The 8,329-nt window shown below is 39.9% G+C and overlaps 1 protein-coding gene across 17 annotated transcripts in view; it reads left to right on the top strand.

The window, feature by feature from the left end:
- The first annotated feature begins 289 nt into the window (after positions 1-289).
- The window catches only part of Ddr2 (discoidin domain receptor tyrosine kinase 2), a 192,292-nt gene continuing 184,252 nt past the window's right edge, over positions 290-8,329 (top strand). For 3 of the 17 annotated variants that reach the window (XM_087190871.1, XM_087190873.1, XM_087190866.1), the window contains exons 1-2: positions 306-429; positions 8,287-8,329. The gene's annotated coding sequence lies outside the window, so the exon portion shown is untranslated. Of the gene's footprint in view, positions 430-1,451; positions 1,654-8,286 lie in introns of those variants that run through there. The other 14 variants (XM_087190863.1, XM_087190858.1, XM_087190870.1 and 11 more) reach the window with 10 other exon arrangements.

The raw sequence follows: 8,329 nt of genomic DNA, 5'->3' as shown, positions 1-8,329 counted from the left end.
TTCTTTCTCTGTGTAAACTAATCCTGGTTCTAGTTTTTTCCTTTTAGGCCTTGTTTTCTGCTTCAATTTTCCCTGTGGCTCTGAGCAGCCTCTGTTCTCCTTATCCTGTTCTAGCTGTGAAGAAGACATTACAGCTGCTTTCTGACTTTCACATTGTTGCTGGGCTTAGGAGCCTGTCAGGCACTTAACACTGACACTTTGGATCTTAATTTTAGGGCTACCTCACTGAGGATTTCTTTGCCTCCCTGTTCCCTTTGTGAAGCATCTCCTGTTTCTGACTTGTTATGGGGATGCCCCTCCCTCCTTTGCCTAGTGGCCCCACCTCTCTTCCTGCTCATCTTGGAGCAGCTCAAGTACAAGAGAGAAGAGCTGGTGTTAGCTCCAGAGCCCAGAAGAAGGAGGACTCTACGAGGAGGCTGGCTCTCAAAGGTAGGCGAGGTCTCCTTTGCCATCTCCCTCCCCTGTGTGTCTCTGGCCCTTCAGAGCCTGCTTGTCCTGCACTCCCTGCACTTGCGGAGAATCAGGGCCCCGAGTCTTGCTCAGGCCTTATCCAGGCTCTGAAGGGTTAAGGCTGGAGCCTGGATGGATGGAGAGGATTATCAGTTATCATTTAGAAACTGGAGCAAGGGTTCCTGCTTGTTGCTTACACACCACGTTCACATGATCTCTGGCCCTGGCCACAGGAATGAGATGGGAGGGGATTAGGGGGAGGAAAAAAGTTTACAAAATAATTTAGAAAGTCCTCGTAAAAGCTTGTGTTTTCATTTAGCAGCAGGAATACAGGACAGCAACAGACCCTTAGCAGCCAGGGCCAAATGGGAATTGAGTGGGGAAAAAAAAAAAAAAAAAAAAAAAAAAAAAAAAATATATATATATATATATATATATATATATATATATATATATATATATATATGTAGGAATCCTGAATTTGGAACCATCAAGTTTTTTCTGTTTTTTATTTTTCCTTGTTTTTAGAGGAGGTCGGGGGGATTAAACCAAATCTTTTTTGGGGAGAGGAGGGCTCAGCTGTGAGCTCTCATGGCCCAAATACTAAAGACCAATTCCATGTCTTTGACCCAACTGCCCAATAAACTTCAATTGGAAGAAACTCCAAATGTTAAGTGTGCTTATAGTTTCAGTTCAAGTAAGAGAAATGAGGTGGGGGAAGGTCACAGGATAGGGACCAAGATTTAGAGGGAGGGAGGAGGGTGTGGGGGTGGTAATACGGGAGGGAGCTATGTCTTTAAGTCTGTCCTATGGTTATACATATTTTTTCTTCTATGAATGGGTTTTGCTGTAAATTATAGCTTTGCCCATGGTCCCTTGGGTCAAAAGAAATAGTCTCTAAACAGAAAACAGCTCTGATTGGTGACTTTCCTTCTTCCCTCCCCAACCCCCTTCCTAATTGAAACCAAATGTGTAATATATTGGATGCTGGGATCCCTGGCGCTCTCCCAGGAATCCTCAGAATGTGAGGTTTCTCTCAGAGGCATCTTGCATCAGCCTGTGGATGTATGCCTGCCACCAGCCTCCTTTACGGGCAAAGGGGAAAAAGAAGTGCTTCACAACAAATCCTTCTTTTTGGGTTGGGGGAACACAGTGGATTATAACTGTTTTCTTCTTTCCCAAACTGTGCACTCCTGGATAAAAGTAAGTTATGTGGATCTTTTCTTTACCCCCTTTATTTTTTTCCTTCTTTCTCGAAAACGAAAGCTCCTGATATACTTCCCTTAGTGTTTCTGGAAAAGTTTTAAAAGAGTCAGAGAGAAGTTTTGAGTCTGACAAGGAAGGGCAGAAGTCAGATCCCACATTTTGGGGGGTCTGGATTTGTGTTATGGAAGGAAGGATGAAGAACGCTAATATCCACAGAAAGCCAAAGCAAAGGAAATGAATCCACAGCAGCTGGAAGATACAATAAACAGCCTTAGCAGGGCTGAAATTGTTGGCAGGCAAGATAGGCCGACTGCAGAGTTAGGTCTTTAGGTTGGGGATGGAGGAGGCTGAGCAGGGCAGCTAGGTTTTAGGCATTTAGTAGTGATGTTTGAGGGCGCCAAGTCTAGGAGAAAACATAACCAGGAACTGTGTGTTGCAGGGCAGCTGCTGGCAACTTTGGATGAGGGTGGCTTTTCCCTAAGGCTTGGCGTGCTGGTGGGTAGAAGGCCAGTTGGGTGGGGAGTTTCTCAGTTGGTGACTCTGAAGTCCAGCTTCTCGGACTCATTTCCTCCTCTTGGCTGGGTGCCTTTCTCTTTGTTATCTAGTGACTCTGGGGCTGTTTTCAGTTGGGACCTCTGAGTCCTGGCCAAAGTTCAAGAGTCCCGTCCAAAAGGAAAGATGATTTTTCCAAGTGGCCAAAACTCTCAGGCCAGCCATTTGAGGTGAGAGTTCGTACTGCTCAAGCCAGTAGGGGGTTCAGCACCATTTTGCTGAGTGCTTGCCTTTTGCCTTTTTTTTTGCTTGGAGGAGCAAGAGCCCTGTAAATGGCCTTTGAGATCTCAGTGAAGCCCCTCTTTTCACAGATGTCTAATAGAACAGGAAGGGAAACAGACATTTTCAGGGTTTACCATATGTATGCCGTGGAACTGAAAATGAACTCGAAGTTCCTTCTACTGCTAATCCAGGGCTCTTTCTGTTTAATACATCTACTTGAAAAACCTCTACTTGTTCTTTTTTTAAGGTTTCTTCTAGCTGAGACAATAGAGGCAGTTTCATTAACAAGTTACCCTAAGGACATTAGTTATCAGCAATAGAGAGGACGCTAATAGTGGTTCACTAGCAAATGACACCCATGGTTAAATGTGTGTGTGTGTGTGTGTGTGTAAAATAAAAGGAAGATAACATTTGTGTACTTAGCATGCACCAGGCTAAGGCTATGTTCAGAGCCTTGATTGGATCCTCACAGTTCTGTAAGGGCATTGTTTCTATCTTATAGATGAGGATATTTAGGCTTAGAGAAGTGAAATGAGTTGCTCAAGGAAATGCAGGTAATACATTTACACCTCATGTAGGTCTGACTCTAAATCCTGTGCTCAGAATCACTATTTAACAATTCTCTTTCCACTCTGTTCCACGCATGCATTTGGTCGTGGTTGAAGCCAAATTTCATGTCTCATTTGGTGACCAGGAGGTGAAGATGTTTGGCTATGGGAACAAGCAGTTTGGATCCCCTCTCAGACAGTACTTTGGCACTTAGATGAGAATTTATCCGGATATTAGCTGTGGATTAATTTCAGGCACTTGGTATATACTTACCTGTGTTATGCAAAGAGCCTGGCATTTAAAGTCAGAAGACCCATGTTAAGTTCTGGCTCTGTCTTTTACTACTTGGTGAAGTTTCATTACCTTGCTGTACTTTTAGTTCTTTATTTTTTACATGGGAACAAATAATACTCTGCGGTGTTATTATTGTAAGAGACATCAGTCATGAAAGCTTTTTAATGGATATAAAAAGATTTAACCAAATCAGCTCTTAGGATTATGATGACCAAGCAGCAGAACACACTGTGTCAACCTCTGCCATTCTGAGCCTGACAGTTGGTGCTAATACTGCTGGTGGGGAGGGCAGCTGCATTTGGCTGTGTGTGAAACCCTGAGGTGGGTAGCCTCATCTCAGTGCCCATCTCCTTTGAATGGAAGCAACCTCTCCTCACGGGAAGTATTTTTTGCTCTGAAACTTTTCTCTGGTGGCCTGGTTTGTCCATAATTCCTCACCTGAAGTAGCGGAAGATGAAGGACACTGGGCTTCAAGCATCTCTGAATCTGTGCCATCTCTAAACAAGAAGGTTTTAGTCAGAACCTGTTCCCTACTTTCTCCTCACAGGAGATGGACATTCAAGGAGCTTCTTATTTAGGTGAGGACAGATCCTTGACCCAGGACGTTCTTGTTGCTGGCAAATATGTCTCTCTTCATCCTTTGCCTCAGATTCCTTGTTCTGTGCCTGTAGTCAGAAGCATTGCAGCTGCTCCAGTGGGTGGGCTGGAGGGCCAGGATGCTGCAGAGGACCCACCTCTGTTTCTGGTTAGGATCTGTTTGCTTTACAAACCTCAAATGTAAGGGAAGTGGGGAAGGTGTTTCCAGAATCATTTTCTTAGAATCTTCAAGAGTCTCCCTGTCCCAGCTCAGAGCGGAAACTTCATCGAAAGGTGTCCCGTCATTATTTACCCACTCCCAGCTTCTCTGTGAACTTAGTTTTCTGTCCTTACGTAGTCACTTCACAGACACAAACTGCTATGAATCCTCTATCTCATGTAAGAAATTCAGTTCAAATTTTTCCATGTGATTGCATTTTCAGTAGATGGCCACCCCATATACTATTGTCACACCACTTCAAATTAACATGAACTCTCAGAAATCTTTCCCAAGTTCCTTTGCAAGATCTACTTTCAAGCACTTTATATCACATACACTCCAGATATACCACCCAAACACACAGCTTGAAGGCATTCAGAAACCAAACACTATCAAAAAATGGAGCTCCACTGACCTGCTAATATCTTGTGCCAGCTCACATAAACGGTGATCTGTCTGCAACACAGACACACTGGATTCTTTATGCTTCTTGCCCTGTTTGAAACTGTGCAACATATGAATCAATCAACCCTTTCCCAATAATGACTACTCAGTCCAGAAATGTGTCCCATATCCTTAGGCATCTCAGAGCCTCTGTGAATTCAGTAACTGTTCATAATGAGGACTACTCACCAGTAAATTCAGAACCTTAAGGATTTCCATACCAGTTAAATTTAAATATCTGAAGTTGGGGAATGGTAGATGGTACTTCGAAGTGTTCCCTGGGTGATTCTAATGTGAACCAGGTTAAGCATCTCTGCTGATAAATCTTCAAGTGTGTTGTCTTAGGCAATTCAATTCAATTCTATTTAATTTAATTCTATTCAAAGAGTATTTATTGAAAACCTCCTAGTATGATACTGTGTAAGACTTTTTAAAAATTTTTAATATTTATTTATTTTTTGGTACCTGGGATCGAACTTGGGACCTTGCTCTTGCAAGGGAGGCAGCAGAACCACTGAGCTAAATCCCTGGCCCATGTATTAGACTTTTTAACAACATAGATAACAAAGGAGCTATGATGTCCATATACCTGTCTGGGGATGGTCACTGGAACACAAACCACATAATGCCTAAATTGATAGTCTCTCTAAACTTTTCTCATTTCTATAAATAGTGTTTGCATACATTTGAATATATTATGATTGTTTAGCCTTACAGAAAAATTAAGAACAAAATACAGAATTTTCATATATTCCCTCCACTCTTTGGACAGTTTTTATCAACTACTCAATATGTATTTTTGAGCATCTATTATATGTCCTCTGCTAGGATAGAAGTAGAGCATTTCTGCCTGTGAAATTATTTATAATTTCTATATCTATAGTTTGAGTTCTCTCAGTTATTAAAAAAATTTGCTGATACTTAGTGCATACCCAATTCAGTGCCAAGGCTTAGCACAACAACATGTAGACATTGTAGACATTCACCAAGTACTTGCTGAATATAAGGACAAATGAGAGTGAAGGATCTAGAAAAAAAATACAAGTTTGTCCTTAGGAACTTGGGAAACCACCTATATTATTGACTAGAGAAAATGTCAAAAGTACATAAAATATTATTGAATCTCTGAGAAAGGAGATGTCATAAGTAAGGGCAAAAATATGGAAAGCCATTAGCAATAGTCCCATCTTCTTTATTGGGTTTGGGTTCCTCATCATCACCACTGTCTTTGTTGCCATGGTCCTCATGATTATCATTGGAATTATGGCTATCATTTTATGTCTAAATCAAGCATTAAGAAACAAACACACAGCTCTGTGGGAAGGTTAAAGTGTATACGTTTGTTGTGTGATGTTGGCAGTTTTAAAGTGCTGTCGCACCAATACAAGCCACTTTATTGCTCACTAGGAGTAAAGTGGGTTGTAATTTGGGTTTTGTCAAAGGAGATCTCACCTTGGTAGTCCTCAAGGCAGCTGCATCCAAAAGCTTCACAGTGCTCTACCTTCCTAGAGGTATGTAAACAGAGAATTGGTGAAGGCTACAAGGGATGCTGGCACTTATCCTTTGAAAGGTACCTCCTGCAGAGTCAGGGGTACAAACTGATCAAAAGGAGTGAGTGGTGGAAGTTGAATTCACTGAAGAATAGTGAGCTCTTCCTCAGACAAGTGTGGTTCTACTTTTAGATAGTGTACATTATATAGAAAATGCTAACAGAATATCAAAGGAAATTAAAAATAAATGCAAATCCCAGCAAGTTACTTTGTGGATGTTGAAAGACTGATTCTAAAATTTATACAGAGAATCAAAAGACTGAAAATAGTCAGCTCAATATTGAAAGAAAGGAACAGTTCCAGGACTGGCACCACTTGACTTCAAGGTGTACCATAAAAGTGTACGATAAAGCTTTAGTACTCAAGGCAAAAGAATAGACAAATAGATCAGTGGAAAAGGATGGAGAGCCCAGAAAGAGACCCACATAATTGTAATCAACTGATGTTTGACAAAGGAGTAAAAGCAACACAATGAAGAAATGATAGCTTATTCAACAAATGGTGCTGAACAATTCCACATTCAAAAGCAAATATAATAATGTAAACAGAGACCTGACACACTTCAAGAAAGTTAACTAAATATGTATCACAGATATATATGTATTTGCAAAACTATAAAACTCAGGAGATAACGTAAAAGACAATCTAGTTCATCTTGAGTTAGGTGGTGACTTTTTAAGATACAATACCAAAGGCACCATTCATGCAATAAATAATTGATAATTTCATTAAAATAAAAAATTCCTCTGAGCAAAAGGCAATGTGACGGGAAGGAGAATAGAAGGACAGGTTGTGGGAAAATATTTGCAAAAGACTTACATGATAAAGGGCTGTTACCTAAATTATTCAAAGAACTCTTAAAACTCAACAAGAAGAGAACAGATAGCCAGCTAAAAAATGGCCAAAACACCTGAACAAATACTTCATAAAAGAAGATAGAAGGAAAATAAGCATATGAAAAGGTGTTCAATATTGTGTGTCATGGGGAATTGCAAATTACAACACCAATAGTTATTAGAATGGCTGAATTCCAAAACACTGACTATACAAAATGTCACAGAGAGGTGAGGCAACAGGAATCCTCATTCATTGCAGGTGAAAATGCAAAATGGCACAGGCATTTCAGAAGATAGCCTGGGAATCATACAAAACTAAAAATACCATTGCCATATGAACTAACAGTCACACGCTTTAGCATTTGCTCAAATGAATTAAAAAATTGTGTCCACACAAAATCCTGTAAATCAATTTTATAGCAGTTTTATTTGTAATTGCTTAAACTTGGAAGCAACCAAATTGAGCAAAGCAAGTCTGAAAGACTACTTACTAGATGATTCCAACTACATCACATTCTGGAAAAGACAAAATTACAGAGACAGTAAAATATTAGTGATTTTCAGGGGTTAGAGGACGGAGGGATGAATAGGTAGAGCACAGAGGATTTTTAGGGTAATGAAACTATTCTACACAATACTGTAATGGTGAATACGTGTCAAAAATTTGTCAAAATTTTTTTTTGACACTTGTCAAAATCCCTCGAATGTCAAAAACAATGAGTGAACTCAACACAAACTGTAACTTGGGATGATAATTGTGTGTCACTGTAGGTTCATCACTTGTAACAAATGTACCCCTGCGGTGAAAGATTGTAATAGCAGGGAAGGTGGTACATATGTGGGAAGAGGTGACATATGCAAATAATCTGTACTTTTTGCTTAATTTCAGTGTGATCCCAGAACTACCTTTAAAATTTTTAATTAAAAAATTTTCCCCAATCCCTAAATTCTAATACTGATTTAATTTTGGTTACTTCTTTTTTATTAGAAGGCTGACATTGTGATGTTGTTACAGCTTTGAGTGTTTTTATTTATTATTATTATTATTGCTATTATTATTATTATTATTATTATTGGTACTGGGGATTGATTTATTTGTGTATGTTGAACCATCCCTGCATCCCTGGGATGAATCTCACTTGTCGGAGTGTATGATCTTCTTGATGATCTTCTGGATTCTATCTGTCACTCTCTTATTAAGGATTTTTACATCTATGTTCATTAGGAGATTGGCCTATAGTTCTCTTTTTCGGTTGGGTCTTTCTCTGCTTTGGGGATCAAGGTGATGCTTGCTTCCAGGAATGAATTTGGGGGTATTGCTTCCCTTTCAATTTCATTGAAGAGTTTAAATAGTAGTGGCAATAATTTTTCTCTAAATGTCTTGTAGAATTCAGCAGTGAAGCCATCAGGACCTGGACTTTTCTTAGTTG

This window comes from Heterocephalus glaber, unplaced genomic scaffold (genome assembly GCF_053883595.1).
Source record: "Heterocephalus glaber isolate CG9 unplaced genomic scaffold, H.glaber_assembly_v1.0 deba00001561, whole genome shotgun sequence".
Classification (NCBI taxonomy): Eukaryota; Metazoa; Chordata; class Mammalia; order Rodentia; family Bathyergidae; genus Heterocephalus; species Heterocephalus glaber.
This window is presented reverse-complemented; position numbering and strand designations above follow the sequence as displayed.